A 17,760-nucleotide genomic window follows, 5' to 3' on the forward strand; every position below is an offset into this window, starting at 1 on the left:
CTGGGTTAGGGAATATTCAAGTTAATGGTACGTCCGCTTCCCAACCATCAGTCACCATCAGCTTGGGGAGTTTTCATTATAATGACACACTCCCTCTCCACCTGTCTTTTTACATACTCAGAAAGACTGTCTTAGTGGTTTTCCCAACAGAAATGAACATAGGTCATTACAATGACGTCAGTGAGAATGGCACCATAAAAAGCAATGCTTTTACATGAAATACTCGATCAAATGAAAAACCACACATTTTCTCACTTTTGACCAACAATACTACGCTGCCGATCTAACAGTCCACAGTTCCAGACCTGGAATGAAATGGCGTATGGGTTTTAGTGCCGAGAGCGTCCGAGGACAAGTTCGGCTTGCCAGGTGCAGGTCTTTTGATTTGACTCCCGTTGGCGAACTGCGCGTCGTGATGAGGATGAAATGATGATGAAGATGACATACACCCAGCCCCGTGCCAGCAAAATTAACCAATGATGGTTAAAATTCCCGACCCTGCCCGAAATCGAACCCAGGACACCTGCCCTTTTACTAATATGTTTCCTAGGAGTACCTGATTAGTCGGAAAATCTCAATTCACTACACTGGTGGCGGAAAAATCTATCTGACTTGGAGACAAATCTTTCCTCCGAGCCAGAGGAGAAACCCCCTCATCACTGCTAATTTGGAATAAAATAAATGCATAATTTAAGAAAAGTGAAGATTATAAAGCTTTTCTTAAGTAACGGCTCTTTTCAGGGTAGAATTTTGAGTTATTTAGTGAATTGTGATGCTATAATTTGGAACAGGCGTAAATTGAAATTCTAGACCAGACTACTACTACTACTACTACTACTGCTAAGTGAGCCTCTGTCTTAAGTTTGCACACTGCTCACTCAAAACAACGCGTCAGAGTAGGGATCGAATATCTGGAATACTATGATGAACCAGTGTGTAACGTACCAGCAGTATCAGAAAATGTATGAATCAGAGGAATGACATGCTAAAGAAGGAAGATTTCTAACTCCCCAGCTATAGTATTTCCCACCAATATTCAGTCAGGCTGTTATACTCGGTACGCAGCAGTAATTCTGTCTATCGGAGTTGAGTGGCAGCATAAAAGGCAAAGAGCATCACAACTAATCGTGGTAAATGTAATGTTAATGTTGATCAATGGTATGCGCTTCCGATATTGTAGGCCTTCATATTTAGTTTTCTTCCGACTCTCCAATACCACTCTTATCATCCTCGGTACGGCAAAACTGAATAAAACATAAATGATCCGAATATATATTCTCTATAATTTTTGTTATACAGTACTTTTCGATAGGACCAATAACATAGGTCCCCTAAACTACAATTTCATCCAGGGTTAATAAATTTGTTTATAGCTTGGACTGTTGTTTCTTATTCCCCGACTGTATATACCGATTTTCATTCAATTCTGTTTACCCATTTTCTCGCGACTCGGCGTTGATATGGACTTAGCAATAAAAATACAAATTCATGAATATCTGTGTTAGCATAGCCGATACGGTAAAATGTATGACATAAATGATCGGAAATGTAATACTATATAACTTTAGTTATGTAGTATTTATCGATAGGACCACTAATAATGTAAATATTTGAGAATTAAATTTTAGGCCTTACCATAAACTACCATATCACTCAGCGTAAATAAAATGATTTATAGCCTAGACTGTAGTGGCTCATCCCCCGACTTTACATGCCGATTTTCATTAAATTCTCTTCAACCGTTTTCTCGAGATGTGTGTACATACAGAAGACAGATAGAAATTACGGAAGCATAACAATTGCATTTCCTTGTTACTGTGGACATGACCGATACAAAAATACCATTTTTTTAAATTCTGAACAATGTACAGACAAAACTCTTATTTTATATATATAGAAGTCTTCCTCATGAACAGTTGAGGTTTTTCTTCTGGAGCGAAGTTCTCTGCGGAACGTAAAGTATTTCACCCCGTTTTCTTGACACGGTAAAAGCCCAAAATCTCATATGTCTATCACTTGATTTCTTCACTAGGTAACCTTATAAATGTTTGACATTTATATTTTGGCATTAATAGAACAGAATACATCACTACGTGAGTAATACTATTATAACAGGCTCCTTCTGCCATCTGAAATCAAGAGCAAACGTATCAACCTCTTGACAATCTGATATGTTAATTTAACTGTCAGAGAAAGCCTGACGGAAGTGTCACACAAAGTGGCTCGTGGAAAATTGAATTTGTTATCTTATAAGGCTCAAGATGTCACAAGCCTTCCCAATAACGGAAAGGAAATTTTCATCTGCCTAAATTGTTCATTGCCCTCAGGACTGGGCTGGTTAAAACGCGTTCAGCGGCAGAGGTGGGGAGGGGGGCATAACTTGGGAAAGGGGGAAGGTCGATAACACAGGGACAACTTCTCTCTGGTTTGAAACGTGACCTGGTTTTACAACTTCAATATCCAGGAAACTACCTCGAACGTATTCCAGACTTAATAATAATAATAATAATAATAATAATAATAATAATAATAATAATAATAATAAATCTATATTATTGACTGTTATGCCTTTCAGGGTCCATCATGCACGTATATAGAAATTAACTGACGGCCTCCAGAACCCTGTATTCTCAACTATCTGTGTGGCCTCGTTAGATCCACACATCATTAAACAATTAAATAATCATGCTACTTGCTTTACGTCCCACTAACTACTTTCACGGTTTTCGGAGACGCCTAGGTGCCGGAATTTCGTCTTTTACATGCCAGTAAATCTACCGACACGAGGCTGACATATTTGAGCACCTTCAAATAAAAACGGACTGAGCCAGGATCGAACCTGCGAAGTTGGGGTCAGAAGGCCAGCGCCTCAACCGTCTGAGCCACTCAGCCCGGCCTTGATTAATTAAAAGTCGAGTCTTAACTATCATTGTTTTGGTCCTTCTCCACATCTCTTACCTACCACGGTGGAGTCCGCTCTTCTCGCACGTAACATATCCTCCTCCATTTACATCCCAATACACCATTACAGAAGTCAGTCTATGAGTACAGCTTCAAAACTTAGCATTGCTCTCCTCATTCCGAATATCCTCATGGCATTGTTCACACCTCTTTCTACCGGAAAATATTCTCGCTTCCCTTTTGTCTGTTACTTCCAATTTATGAATAAAATTACAGAATACAGAACTGTGAGCTAGCTGCGTTATCTGACGATATTCAACAGGTGTAGGTACTTAAGGTCTCACTTACTGACTACAAGGTTGTAGGATCGTATCCCGGAACAACGGATACATACTTAAAGGTGCATAAACATGGAGATAGCTTTCGGATTTTTCTGTTATTTATTCTAAAATAAAGGGTTACAAAGGATAACAAGCTATTTCGGGACTAAAATAGTAGGCATGGAAAATTCTTTAGCCTTTTCTCCATATGGTGTTATTGATTATTCCTGGAGACGTGCTCTGTTGTGATAAACGGTTATCTGCACTTAGTGGTTGAAGTTTACATATGGTATATCACCAAAGCCGGTTTACGAGTACAACTTCTTCAGTCGAGTTCATTGCTAGCGGTCTTTATCTCCTCATTCCGAGTACGCCCATTCCATTGTTTCCTCCTGTTTGTACTAGCGATAATTTTCGCTACTTTCATGTCTGATACTTCTAAATATAAACAGAATACAGAACTGTGAATACACCCAGCTTTCACGCCTGTAAAGCAAAGTACCGAGCTCGATAGCTGCAGTGGCTTAAGTGCGGCCAGTATCCAATATTCGGGAGATAGTGGGTTCGAATCCCACTGTCGGCAGCCCTGGAGATGGTTTTCCGTGGTTTCCCATTTTCACACGAGGCAAATGCTGGGGCTGTACCTTAATAAAGGCCACGACCGCTTCCTTACCACTCCTAGCCCCTTCCTGTCCCATCGTCGCGATAAGACCTATGTGTGTCGGTGAAAGGTAAAGCAACTCGTAATAAAAAAGAATGTAAAGCAAAGTTGGTCTGAAAACCGACCGGTGTAAAGATTTTCTCAGGGAGCTGACTTCCATCTTACAGAATAATGTTGATCGTAATTGTGAACTCACTGCATTAGCTTTACTGCACCTTGATTCAATCTCACTTACAATAATACCATCCTGGGAGAATACACATCTTAAACACTTGAAATTATCTAAATGTTCCAGATTTGAATTTACAACCTGACATTCAATTCTCTTAGCTTTCTTACCTACTGACATCACTTTAGTCTTAGTCGTATCGTTCTCATTACACATACTTACTAGTTACAAGATAATAGACTGCAGGCTTTCAGCACAAACTGCCTTTTAGACCAAGTCATTGGCATAGGCCAAAGTGCTTACTATATTTCAATATAACTGAAGACTTCCCTGCCTTTTTTAAACCTTTCAGTAGGTGGTTCATGTAAACTATGAAAGACAAAAGTGAATAAAATGTATAACCCCTGAAAGTACCTTGAACCATGAACTCATTCTACCATCAGTTCTCACTGCAACCCAATTGAAAATGAAGATTTCCAGCTTATTTCCAATCATTCGTCCGGCTCCATGGCTAAATGGTTAGCGTGGTGTCCTTTGGTCACAGGGCTCGCGGGTTCGATTCCAGGCTGGGTCGGGAATTTTAACCGTTATTGGTTAATTCCGCTGGGCACGGGGCTGGGTGTATGTGTCGTCTTCATCTTCATTTTTCATCCTCATCACGACGCGCAGATTGCCTACGGGAGTCAAATCAAAAGACCTCCATCTGGCGAGCCGAACTTGTCCTTGGGCACTTCCGGCACTAAAAGGCATACGCCATTTCATTTTTTCCAGTCATTCGAGCGGGTCTGGAAAGGAATGAAGTTCCCATCTAGCGTCGAGGATTGGCATTGTGACCGCTGCCGAAACCTGTCGCACTCCCCTGACAGATGAAATGAAATTATATTGGAGAGTGTTGCTGGAATGAAAGATGGCAGGGAAACTGGGGTACCGGGGGAAAACCCTTTACCTCCTCCGCTTTGTCTAGTACAAATCTCACAGGGAGTGACCGGAATTTGAACCACGGAACCCAGGGGAGAGAGGCCGGCGCGCTGCCGCCTGAGTCAGGGAGGCTCCTGCAGCCCATTTATAAACATAAACGCCTTTGATTTATTTCAATAATCTACCCTTAATTCCATAGTTCTCCAGTACGGTGAACATCTTTTCCCCCGGTACTCCACAATATACCTTCTCTAGATCTACAAAACAAGAATATTGCTGCCTTTTCTCGTAGCATTTTTAAGTTTCCTGGTGCATAATGAAAATGTGATCGTGATGGCTCGTCTGCAGTCTGAAACCACACTGGTTTTCATCCAACGTACTTTCAACCATGATCCCTTCCATGATGCCAGTGACCGAGCTCGATAGCTGCAGTCGCTTAAGTGTGGCCAGTATCCAGTATTCGGGAGATAGTAGGTTCGAACCCCACTGTCGGCAGCCCTGAAAATGGTTTTCCGTGGTTTCCCATTTTCACACGAGGCTGTACCCTAATTAAGGCCACGGCCGCTTCCTTCCCACTCCTAGCCCTTTCCTGTCCCGTCATCGCCGTAAGACCTATCTGTGTCGGTGCGACGTAAAACAACTAGCCAAAAAAAAAAAAAAAAAAGATGCCAGTGAACAACTTGCCTGGTATGCTGATCAATGAAATATCTCGATAGTTGTTGCAATCCTTCCTGTTCCCTTCCTTATAGATAGGTGCAATTGCTGCTTTCTTCCAATCAGCAGGTAGCTCGCCGATATTCCTTGCTAATCTTATTACTCTATGAAGCCATCCCTGCCTTCCAACAGTATTTCACCATTTTATATATACTTTCATCTATTACTGCAGCTTAATGACCATTGTGTTTATTTACTATTCTTTTCACTTCCTCAACCGTAATTCCACTTAAATTATAACCCCCCCCCACCCCATGAGCTCGATTGTGAAGTGACGTCACCAGAATGATTTCCCTTTACGTTGAGAATATTTCAAAATATTCTTTCCGCCTATCTAGTGATACATTGGGATCAATTATGATTTTGCCTCATTGACCCAAAACACTATTCATTTCCTTTTTCCCTCCCTTTCTAAGAATCTTCACTACTGTCCAGAAAGGTTTCCCTGCCGCTTGACTTAGCCTTTCCAGATTATTGACGAAATCTTCCCACGATTTCTCCTTGCCTCTTCTTTTTCTAATCTACGTAGAATGCACTGCCTGCATATGTCCTTGTTTTGAGCCATTTTTGATACGCCTTCTTTTCGCGTTTGCAAGCTGCACTCGCTTCAACATTCCACCAAGGTGTTCGATTTTTCACATCATTACACACAGTTTTCCTAGGCATTCCCTTGCTGTTTCTACATCCTCGTTGTATGACACCCATTCTCTTTCTATATCCTGAACCTGCTGACTGTCTATTTTTTGAACTTTTCACTTATCATATCCATGTATATCTGCCTAATTTACTCATCCTAGAAATGTTCTACCCTTATTCGTCTGCAGACAGATTTCAATTTCTCTGTCCTAGGCCTAAAGATGCTTAGTTCACTACAAATCAGTTAGCGGTCTGCATCATAAAAAAGCACTGGAATACCCGCACATTGCAAGCAGACTTCCTGAATTCTAAGTCGGTTATGATATAGTCTATTATGGATTTGGTACCCATACTTTACTATGCTTATCGTTGAATTGCTTGAAGAATTCGTAATTGCTATCCTATTTTAGCACAGTGGTCCAATAAATGCTTCGCATTTCTATTAGCTCTGATATCTTCCCCACATTTACCCATAACATTTTTCTACCATTCAGTTATATTTCCGACTCTCGCATTAAATTAGTTATCCTATCCTTGCTGTATTCCCTTACTACGATGTCACTCAGTGCTTCATAAAACCTGTCAACTTCATCCTCATCTGCTCCCTCACATGGAGAGTACACTGAGATAATTCTCGTCCTATTTGCTCCAAAAATATAAATCTGTCTACACCATTCCCTCAATCACGTGCCCAATTGAAGCTCTGTTCCGTGCAGTAGTATTCCTGATGAACAATCGTACCACACACTCCACTCTTCCTTTTTTAAAACCCGTCAGTGACACCTTATAATCTCCTTTCTTCCTCGTTATCACCCCTAACCCGGACATCATTAACTCCTATCACATACAGATGCATCATCTTTGCTGACTCAGCCAATTCTACTTTCTTTCTTCCATACGCCCCATTAATATTGATATCTCCTCATCGAATTCTATTTCGTTCGCCAAGTTCAAGGAGGCCCCAGTAAGTCAATATATGAATTATAGCAACAATCTCTGTGCCTTTGTGGAAAGCATATGAGATCGTAGTAAGAAATCTCCAATTTCACGTCTACTGTAATATGCACTTGTCCATGAATTATGGACCGCTGGTCACGAGAAGCAATGAAGTAGGTATATTGTACGTGGTTTCAAGTGTTCATCAACTGATATGGAGTTGATATATCGGACATTTAGAATGCATTCATTTGGTCGTACGAAAATCCTCATGTAGTTCGAGAAATGTGATTCAGCCCTAATATAATTATTATATGAGTGGCCATATCGAGAGCACGAATATGGAGTAGTATGACCATGTTTGACGTTTTCGTCGATTCAAATATCAATTGCTTATACATAACATAGGCCTACCTAATATGTTCCGTGCAGTAGTATTCCTGGTCACGAGAAGCAATGAAGTAGGTATATTGTACGTGGTTTCAAGTGTTCATCAACTGATATGGAGTTGATATATCGGACATTTAGAATGCATTCATTTGGTCGTACGAAAATCCTCATGTAGTTCGAGAAATGTGATTCAGCCCTAATATAATTATTATATGAGTGGCCATATCGAGAGCACGAATATGGAGTATTATGACCATGTTTGACGTTTTCGTCGATTCAAATATCAATTGCTTATACATAACATAGGCCTACCTAATATGTTCCGTGCAGTAGTATTCCTGGTCACGAGAAGCAATGAAGTAGGTATATTGTACGTGGTTTCAAGTGTTCATCAACTGATATGGAGTTGATATATCGGACATTTAGAATGCATTCATTTGGTCGTACGAAAATCCTCATGTGGTTCGAGAAATGTGATTCAGCCCTAATATAATTATTATATGAGTGGCCATATCGAGAGCACGAATATGGAGTAGTATGACCATGTTTGACGTTTTCGTCGATTCAAATATCAATTGCTTATACATAACATAGGCCTACCTAATATGTTCCGTGCAGTAGTATTCCTCGTCACGAGAAGCAATGAAGTAGGTATATTGTACGTGGTTTCAAGTGTTCATCAACTGATATGGAGTTGATATATCGGACATTTAGAATGCATTCATTTGGTCGTACGAAAATCCTCATGTGGTTCGAGAAATGTGATTCAGCCCTAATATAATTATTATATGAGTGGCCATATCGAGAGCACGAATATGGAGTAGTAAGACCATGTTTGACGTTTTCGTCGATTCAAATATCAATTGCTTATACATAACATAGGCCTACCTAATATGTTCCGTGCAGTAGTATTCCTCGTCACGAGAAGCAATGAAGTAGGTATATTGTACGTGGTTTCAAGTGTTCATCAACTGATATGGAGTTGATATATCGGACATTTAGAATGCATTCATTTGGTCGTACGAAAATCCTCATGTGGTTCGAGAAATGTGATTCAGCCCTAATATAATTATTATATGAGTGGCCATATCGAGAGCACGAATATGGAGTAGTAAGACCATGTTTGACGTTTTCGTCGATTCAAATATCAATTGCTTATACATAACATAGGCCTACCTAATATGTTCCGTGCAGTAGTATTCCTGGTCACGAGAAGCAATGAAGTAGGTATATTGTACGTGGTTTCAAGTGTTCATCAACTGATATGGAGTTGATATATCGGACATTTAGAATGCATTCATTTGGTCGTACGAAAATCCTCATGTAGTTCGAGAAATGTGATTCAGCCCTAATATAATTATTATATGAGTGGCCATATCGAGAGCACGAATATGGAGTAGTAAGACCATGTTTGACGTTTTCGTCGATTCAAATATCGATTGATTATACATAACATAGGCCTACCTAATATTTACCCAGATAGGTGAAAGTAAGATGAACTAAAATATTTCAGCAATACAACGAAACGGCCCATACAACGCTTCATACAACAGCGATTTTAGAGAATTTCCTCGGGGAAGGAATTATATCCAAAATGCTCCGGTTTCTGACGTCTCCAATTACCGCTGACAATTTGGACTACAGGTAAAAGTCATATTCGTTAGGAAACTTTACAGAATATGTCGAACTCTTCCGGCATGTACTGTAACTGATGTTGTGAGCTGGAACACACGTCCATTGATTTGTATTTTTGCATTATTCTCGTCGTATTTATTATAATTGATTGTATATTTTAATTGTTATTTCATAAATTATTGTATATTGTCATTACTGTCATCCGGAGAACATATCATTTGCAGCACTATGCCTTTCAAAAGGAAGGCGCGATGCGCTGTCAATTCAAAGCCGTTTGACAGGTCGTATGCCTCCCTCAAGCACCGCACGCACCGAAGTGAACGCGAACCGTCTGCCAACTCGTTAGTGCACATCAAAGCGACCAGTTCATGCGACCAGGTCTTTATTCATTGAGCCTTATGCTCAGCGTAGCGAGGTTAAGAACGTCTTTCCATTTGAAGAAGAATGCATTCACCTTGCATTAGTCTTGGAAGATGGCGAGAAATTAACGATGTAACGAGAGTGATAATTTTTTTGTTCTCATATCTGTCCATACACATGTCGTAAAGTATTTCTTTCATTTTAACTGGTTCTATCGGTTTTTTATATATAAACCGGGTGGTATTCAGAATGACACCATTTCCACCTGATAGCAGATAGGAAGATGCGATTGCTTTCTAAATCTGAATCTGAATCTAAATCTGAATGCTCTTATCATCATCTGCCAACAATCAGCAAGTTATACTTTGTTAGGTGTGTGCCATACTTCATTAACTTCATATCTTACTTTACTGATATCGCATTCCTTACTTAACGTCTAGTTCATCCCGATTAGACAGATGGCACCTCATGTATCAGAGCATTGCCAAAGCATTTCTTTCTAGCTTATCTTTGATTCTTGCGATCTCTGATCTGGGGACAGTTACGGCTTGGTTAAAAAATATGGAGACGTTGGTCTACGAGATGATTTTCATCTCTTATAAATGGTAAATCAAAAATATTCATACTTCACCTTGTATGGCTCTCTCAGTTCAGAGTCAATGAGTCAATGAATATGATTGCTTAGAAGCAATGCAATTGATTTCTTCAATATCCAGTTATTTATCCTATTCATACTTCCTTGGCTTGCCATAGTTATGCTGGTTTTGATTACTGAGAGATCCCTGTTCTGTGTATTATTCTTTTATTTATTTCCTGCAGACTTATTTCACTGTCATTCCTTTTTCTTCCTGTCTGCTTATTATGTTATCGTTCCTACGTTGAGCGAACGGTAGCATTGATCCGATTGCTTCGTGTGTGTGATGAGTTTGTTTGTAGTTTTTGACTGGAGACTTTTTTCTCTTCGGCTTCAAATTCTGCTTTGAGCTCATGTTCTGCGATATGGTTTAACGCTGATGCTGTACTATTCATGTTCCCTTGATGTGTGGTATGAATGCGTGTCATCCGGCTTGTAAGTTTTGCTTGTGGTGTCGACTGGGTGAACCAGGCCTACTTGTGGCGACCTGGATATCTGATCTGTGCTCTCAGATCAAGCTCATGAGCCATCGACTGATTCTTGTCACGCTGTTACGATTCATGTCATAACGTGTCTTGATATTATATTATTTATTCATTCTGCTTCGCATATTCGGTCTCTGATTGTGTGTGTGGGTGTAGTACTGTTATCGGACCTGTGTTATTTTTCAGTATCTTATGGTTATGGATGTTTGCTTTTATCATTATTATTATTTTATCTCGCTATTGTTTCCGGCTTGCTCAGTCGATTTACATGCTTATTTCGGGATTTTACTCTCATTTTACTTGTTCATTTGATTCATGTTTATTTGTTTCCGTAACTATGGCAACTCCATTTTAACCTCTTTGTGTTCCATATTTGTTTCCTTTTCTGCCAGCATTGCTTCACTGGCGTTTTCGATTTCTGCGGATGCAGTCTCTATGGAGACTGTTGGGAGCCATGTTTCCTTTTATAAAAGTCCTGACTTTATCTGGGGAGCCGTGATAATATTTTCTTGTGTGAAAGCTGCTACTTTCACCTCTTTATGACATCTGGTTCCTAGGAAAGAAATATTGTCGATCACGTTTTAATTACCACTGTCTGGTAATGATTGAATATAACTGTATCAATTTTCATCATACCTCTGTTGCGACAGTGTAAAATTTCATGAGATCCAGTTTGATGAGTCAGACGACTAGATTGCGATTGATATATCTTCACGAACTATGTATGCGAGTATTCAACTCACCTGTGTTTCTCCATTTCGCTTGATCTATGCCCATATCTCAATCTTTTCTTGCTAAGCTAATGTTATGAACCTTATTCGCTCTCTTCTGTACGTTATTGTCTCTCTGCTTTGGGGACATGTCTTTTACACTTGTTTTTCCGTGCACCCGTTCAAGATGCAGTACCCATTGCCTCAGCGTGCGTTATAGTGAATCATTATCGGATTCCGAAGTCCATCGTAGCCACACTAAAGATGTAAAGTAGAAAATATGGCGTGTGCGATCTTGGCACTATACTGGATATTGTGAGTAAGTCTAAGACGCCCATATTCAGCTCCTGGCATTTTTTAGCCAGTTTCGACCGATCCAGGATAGGTAGCTGGTGTAGATGTCACTTATTTCCTCAATTTTGTATGTTGCTGCCTTGCTCCTTGTTTTTCCGTGCACCCGTTCAAGATGCAGTCCCCATTGCCTCAGCGTGCGTTATAGTGAATCATTATCGGATTCCGAAGTCCATCCTAGCCACACTAAAGGTGTAAAGGAGAAAATATGGCGTGTGCGATCTTGGCACTATACTGGATATTGTGAGGAAGTTGGAAACAACGGGGTTTTGTTGAGCAAGTCCGGCAACCATCGCAAATCTTGTTTGGCATACGTGGCAGGAGTTTTTCAGACTCGTTTACTTCGGTCTCCTAAGATATTGTTACGTCATTTTTCTCAGCAATCGAGGTATTCGTATTCCATATGTCAAAGTGCAAACATGCTGCAGAATCTGTGGCCACACAACATGGGTACCACTCATGAGTTGCAGGAGCCAGACAAGGAAAAACGGGTCCGTTACTGCACAAGGTCCTTCGATTTTATTGTACAACTACCGGGATATCTGAACATCACGTGGTTCACAGATGACGCCTGAAGTCATCTGACGGTTTACTTGAATTCTCAAAATTTGGGCCACACATAACCCACAAGTTATTCATGAAAGACACCTACACCCATGGAAGCTTGGGGTTTGGTGGAAATCTAGGCGAACCCAATGGTGGATCCATTAATCTTCCCGGATACGATGAACACATACTGGTACAAGGATATTTTCCTACAATTTGTCGAGCAATTTGACGACATTGTCTAACTCGGGGTTATTTTCAGCAAGACGGTGCGCGGATTGTCACAAGTCGACTGTGTCACGCTTGGATAAGTAGCTTCTTTGAGAAAGGATAATCTCTAACATTTTATGTCGCCAAGACCACTAGACTTAACGACACCAGATTATTTTGTGGGGTTATATCAAGGATAAAATGTATTGAAATGGACCAAAAACAACTGAAGATTTGAAGACCAACACCATGACTGAAATCAATGTAATAGGCGAGGAAACGTTGTAGTGATTTGCAGAAGCATGGAGCGACGGGTACGGCTGTGTCTACACATCACGTGATGAACGTAAGCGAATCTCCTATAGTTTTTGCATATTTGGAACGTAAGTTGCATCTTCCTGTCTGCTACCAGACAGAAATTGGGTCGGTCTGAAGACCACCCTGTTTATATAAACAACACTGTATAATAAGACGTTCCGCAGTTACTGTGATCATGATACCAAGGCAAGTGAAAAAAGAAAACATTCAGTGTTTACAGTTCCAACCAATGTCTGCGAACCGAGTGAATATGCGTGATCTGTTCACCTGATCGCGTATCCTGAGCGCGCACCTCACCTGCCCGCGCGAATCGCCTGCTCTCTCTGTTTCCCACGCCTTTTAAATCCACGTATCTGGTAATCTATATTCGCGTTCACGCTCAAATTCAAGTTCATGGATGGTTTCCCGGTTTTACTTCCTCCTAAAACAATAATTCACGTTCGCCTTGGTGTGTGTGGTGCTTCACTTCATTGGCGAGGGACTGTCCTTAAACGTTATAGTACGCAATAAACATCTCAGCAATATTTTTGATAGGAAAGTGTTGTGAATGAAAATAAGGGAAATAGAACATATAAAGACATTCAAAGACAAGCAGGAAAAGTGAATATACCAAAGTGATTGCAGTGATGAGGCTTTAAAAGAAGCGTTTTGGAATATAACAATGATTCAAGACTATCAGTTACATTTGCTGAAAATCTGTTCTATAACATGATAGGAAAATGAAGGCACGACTGTGTTGGCTGTACCGAAATTTGTACCCACAGTCGTCCGCACAGAAGGCAAATATGTAATTACCACTCCTGTCGAAAAACTTTGTAAATATAATGTTTTTTGTACATAATCACTTACATTGCTAACAGATTTAACGCTATGAGAGGGTGTGAAATGTTTGTCCCGCCAGATTCCTTAATGAACCGGAAGCCTGCGGTGCAGAACTGTCGCATATAAACGCCCTCAAATGTGAACGATCTCAGCCAGGACCGAATACACTTTCTTGTGGAAACAGAAGGACGAAGACTAATCGAATGCTCTACTGAGGTCGTCTGAACGAAATCACTTCTGTAAACACGTCGGTAACTTCTCACGAGTATCAGTATCACTATCAGCAGGTAGTTTCGGAGAATACAAAGTACAACACATTTCGGCAAAGAAATACAATCTGCTGTAGGTAGGGGCGCAGAATAAACTCACGACATCACTTGCCTGTCGTAATACGCAACCAAATGGGGTGATTTCCAACGGGCTCAACTTGTGAGGTTGGATTGGGAAATGTGGAGATCCGAGCTGAGGGATAGTGTTCCTAGTTATCTATGCCAGTATCTTCATATTTGTATTTCATGTCGGACCTCTCTTGATCAACTCTTGTTCTATGAACCCCAAAGGTACTAGACTTAAGAGGCCTAGGAAGATATTCACGTCTACGTCCTTGGTGATCGCTCCCATATCTTTGCCGTTACTTCAGTTCTTCCAAAGGTCAGGACTGTCCTATTCTGATTAAAATATAGAGGACTGAGCCAGTTGGCAGCGCAGTTAGGATCACGCAGCTGTGAGCTTGCATTCGGGAGACAGTGCGTTCGAACCCCACTGTCGGTAGCCCTGAATATGTTTTTTTCCGTGGTTTCCAACTTTGACATCAGGAATGAAATGCCGTATGGCTTTTAGTGCCAGGATATCCCAGAACGGGTTCGGCTCGCCAGGTGCAGGTCTTTCTTTTTGACGGCCGTAGGCGTCCTGCGCGTCATGATGAGGATGAAATGATGATGAAGACAACACATACACCCAGCCCCCGTGCCAGTGGAATTAACCAATTAAGGTTAAAATCCCCGACCCGGCCGGGAATCGAACCCGGGACCCTCTGAACCGAAGGCCAGTACGCTGACCGTTCAGCCAACGAGCCGAACTTTGACATTAGGCAATTGCTGGGAGAGTACCTTATTAAGGCCACGGCCACTTCCTTCCCACACCTAGCCCTTTCCTGTACCAGCATCGCCATTAGACCTATCTATGTCGGTGTGACGTGAAGCGAATTCAAAAAAATAAAGTAAAAGATATATATAGAAGAGTTAATTATTTAATGCCATTCCCACCGTAGAAATTTATATAAACCACGTATATATTGATCTTAAGTTGTTGCTTGTTATTTGTACCAGGGGTACACTTTCTCTGGCTGCTTAATCTGTGCCCCTTCTCCACTATGGCCATCTCTGACACTAATTGAGAACTTTTAAGACTAAAGTTTTCTTCTCCGATGGTTAGATGGCTCTGGCATCTATTTCCTAGCGGCCCCCCGTGGGCTACAACCAAATAAATTTACGAAGGAATTTAATTTGTCGTAGTTGGTAAACATTTTTACTGGTTATTGTTTTTTATGGTGCCGAAGTTGTCAATAGCTCACCTAGTTCCTCCTCTAATATAATCCGCCTATCACGTGCCTGTAACTCAGTTCTCTAACCAATCAATATCCAGGGGAGTGTATGGAAATTTAGCCTATCAGCGCTCTATATTCCAATATAATCCAGAACTTTTCCCTGCACAGCTATATCAGGTGAGCCCTTTCGGGCCGTTTAGTTTGATTGCTCCGGTGATTGGGACTGCGACTTGACTGAAGTTGTAACGTGCTCCTCCTAATCTATAACAATCTGCAATATTGTGTTGTACCTTTTTATCTGCTCCATCCACCGTCATCTCTTGTTCCTGCTACTACGTATATTTTCGCTACCTCCTCGCCTGTCTCTTGCTGCGCCATCATCATGCTCTCGGTACACACTGAGCAGCCTGTCTTTCCTGCTGTTTTTGCGCTACGTCATCTGTGATGTCATCAAACTTTCTCGATGCTTCCTTCCTCTTCGAGGACGGTTCTGGTGTCTTCCTATAAATGGGCCAACTTTTCCAGGTGAAATCAGTCTGGCTTCGACTGTGGTTTGGATTGGAGGGAGCTCCAAATTTAGTGCGTGTTCCTTGCATGGACTTTATTATTTTTCCGTCAATCTGGAAAAATCCATCAAGCATGAGGACTGGGTGAGCTAATTCATTTTTCACTTACACGCAGGAACTATAACGTTCCTGCTTGCCCTTTAGGCTGTATCGATAACTTTCTATCTTGCTGCCTTTTGGTGGCTTGTGTTCGTCTTTTAAAAGTGAGAACTTAAACTGTCTATTTCTTTAAAGTTAACACAGTTATTCTGGAATGTACGTCAAGATGTGGTTCGCCTAGAGCAAAACACCGCGTTCAGGTGCTTTCCTTATTTTTATAGCCTATAATTACATTCATGAAGGATTCAATGTCCTTTCTCCTTCTTCCTCCTTTTCCCGTTCCTTTCTTCGTGACAATCTCTCTTTCAATTATACGTGTTGTTGGTGAAACGTTTATTAAACACCCTGGATGTGTGATCCTATTGTGGTCTTTGATCTCAAATCTTGTATATCAAATTGTTAAATTCTAACCCTTTTGGAATTAGTTATTGTATCTAAACAAATGTCTTATTTCTTGGTTCTAAATTGTTAGAATTTAATTCTTCTGTATCTAGTCATTGTATTCTAAAACTTCATTGTGATGTGTTCCTTCTTGGTGTCAAATTAATATAATCTATACTTTTTGAAATTGGTCTTTACTTCAAAAATTTTTATTGTAACTCTCTTGTTATCACTCACTATGAAAACAAAATATATTTGTTAGAATACGTTTCTTGAAATTTTTCTGTTCCTCTTCAATATTTTTGTACTTTGTAAATCACTTTGTACATACCACGGATTTCTCTCCTTTTTTCCAGCACTGCTTCCTTGCTCTGTTATCGCTACAAAGTTCGTGTTTTGTGATTTCCAATAAGGAGGTTGACTCTCCTTTTTATATTATGGAGTTTACTCACCTCATCGACTTAGGTGCTATGGTCTGGTGTTTCATGCCAAAATTAGATACTAGTTTCTACCAATTAATACCTTAAGTTTGGTGTCAAGCGTCATTGATTAGTCACGTCGCCTCGCGTGCCAATACTGTACTGTTTAGGTACATGCACTAAAATTATCACTAAAAAAGTTACCAAAACGCAACAAAGTTAGATAGGGTAGGGTGCAGGAGGCAGAGGGTGGTCGGCTTGAAGAATATCCAGCGCTGATAAGTAATGGTAGAGTTTAGCTGAATATGTGATTGTGCCGGCGTGTGTTCTGAGGGGAAGATTTCAGCGGTTTTCTTTAAATTATAGTATGTAATATTTTCACTTTTCGCTGAAATTTAGGACCTTCTGTACAAACCTCGGACTAAATTTATATTTCTTATTTGGAAAGAAAGCATGGGTGGTGACCCTCGGAACTCAAACCTTCTACTTTTGAGCTTGGTGACTAAAGGTTTTTACATCTAAATTTTGGAAAATTGTCTTGGCCTTTAAACTTTCTCCTTTTAGTCTCCCCTTTCAGGATGGGATTAGCCTCTATGTCTTAGGTTCTTGTCTTTCCCGAATGATCTTTTAAGGAGTGCTGGTTTTTCACGTCCTTTCCTTTTGCTAATGGCCTACTTTTGCTGTTAACGTTTTCCCTTTTCTTTCTTTAGACCAAGTACTCGTAGGATGGACAATATGCCGCTGTACATTTATTGTGGTTTTGCGGGTAACCGTGTCTACATTTAGGTTCCCTTGTGGAACAGCATTCCACCTGTCCGTACTTTTGTAATTAATGGGCTTACTATGGGGCAACTTGTATATTAACAAGACTTCTTAATGGCGTGTTGCCCCCTGAGAGCCTGGTGCAGGTCTCCTGATTTGACGCGCTAGGTGATTTGCGCGTCCTGATGAGGATGGAATGATGATGAAGTCGGCACACATACACAGACCCGGGCCAGGGAAATTAACCAATTATGGTTAAAATTCCCGACCT

The sequence above is a fragment of the Anabrus simplex genome, chromosome 1, assembly GCF_040414725.1.
Source record: "Anabrus simplex isolate iqAnaSimp1 chromosome 1, ASM4041472v1, whole genome shotgun sequence".
Classification (NCBI taxonomy): domain Eukaryota; kingdom Metazoa; phylum Arthropoda; class Insecta; order Orthoptera; family Tettigoniidae; genus Anabrus; species Anabrus simplex.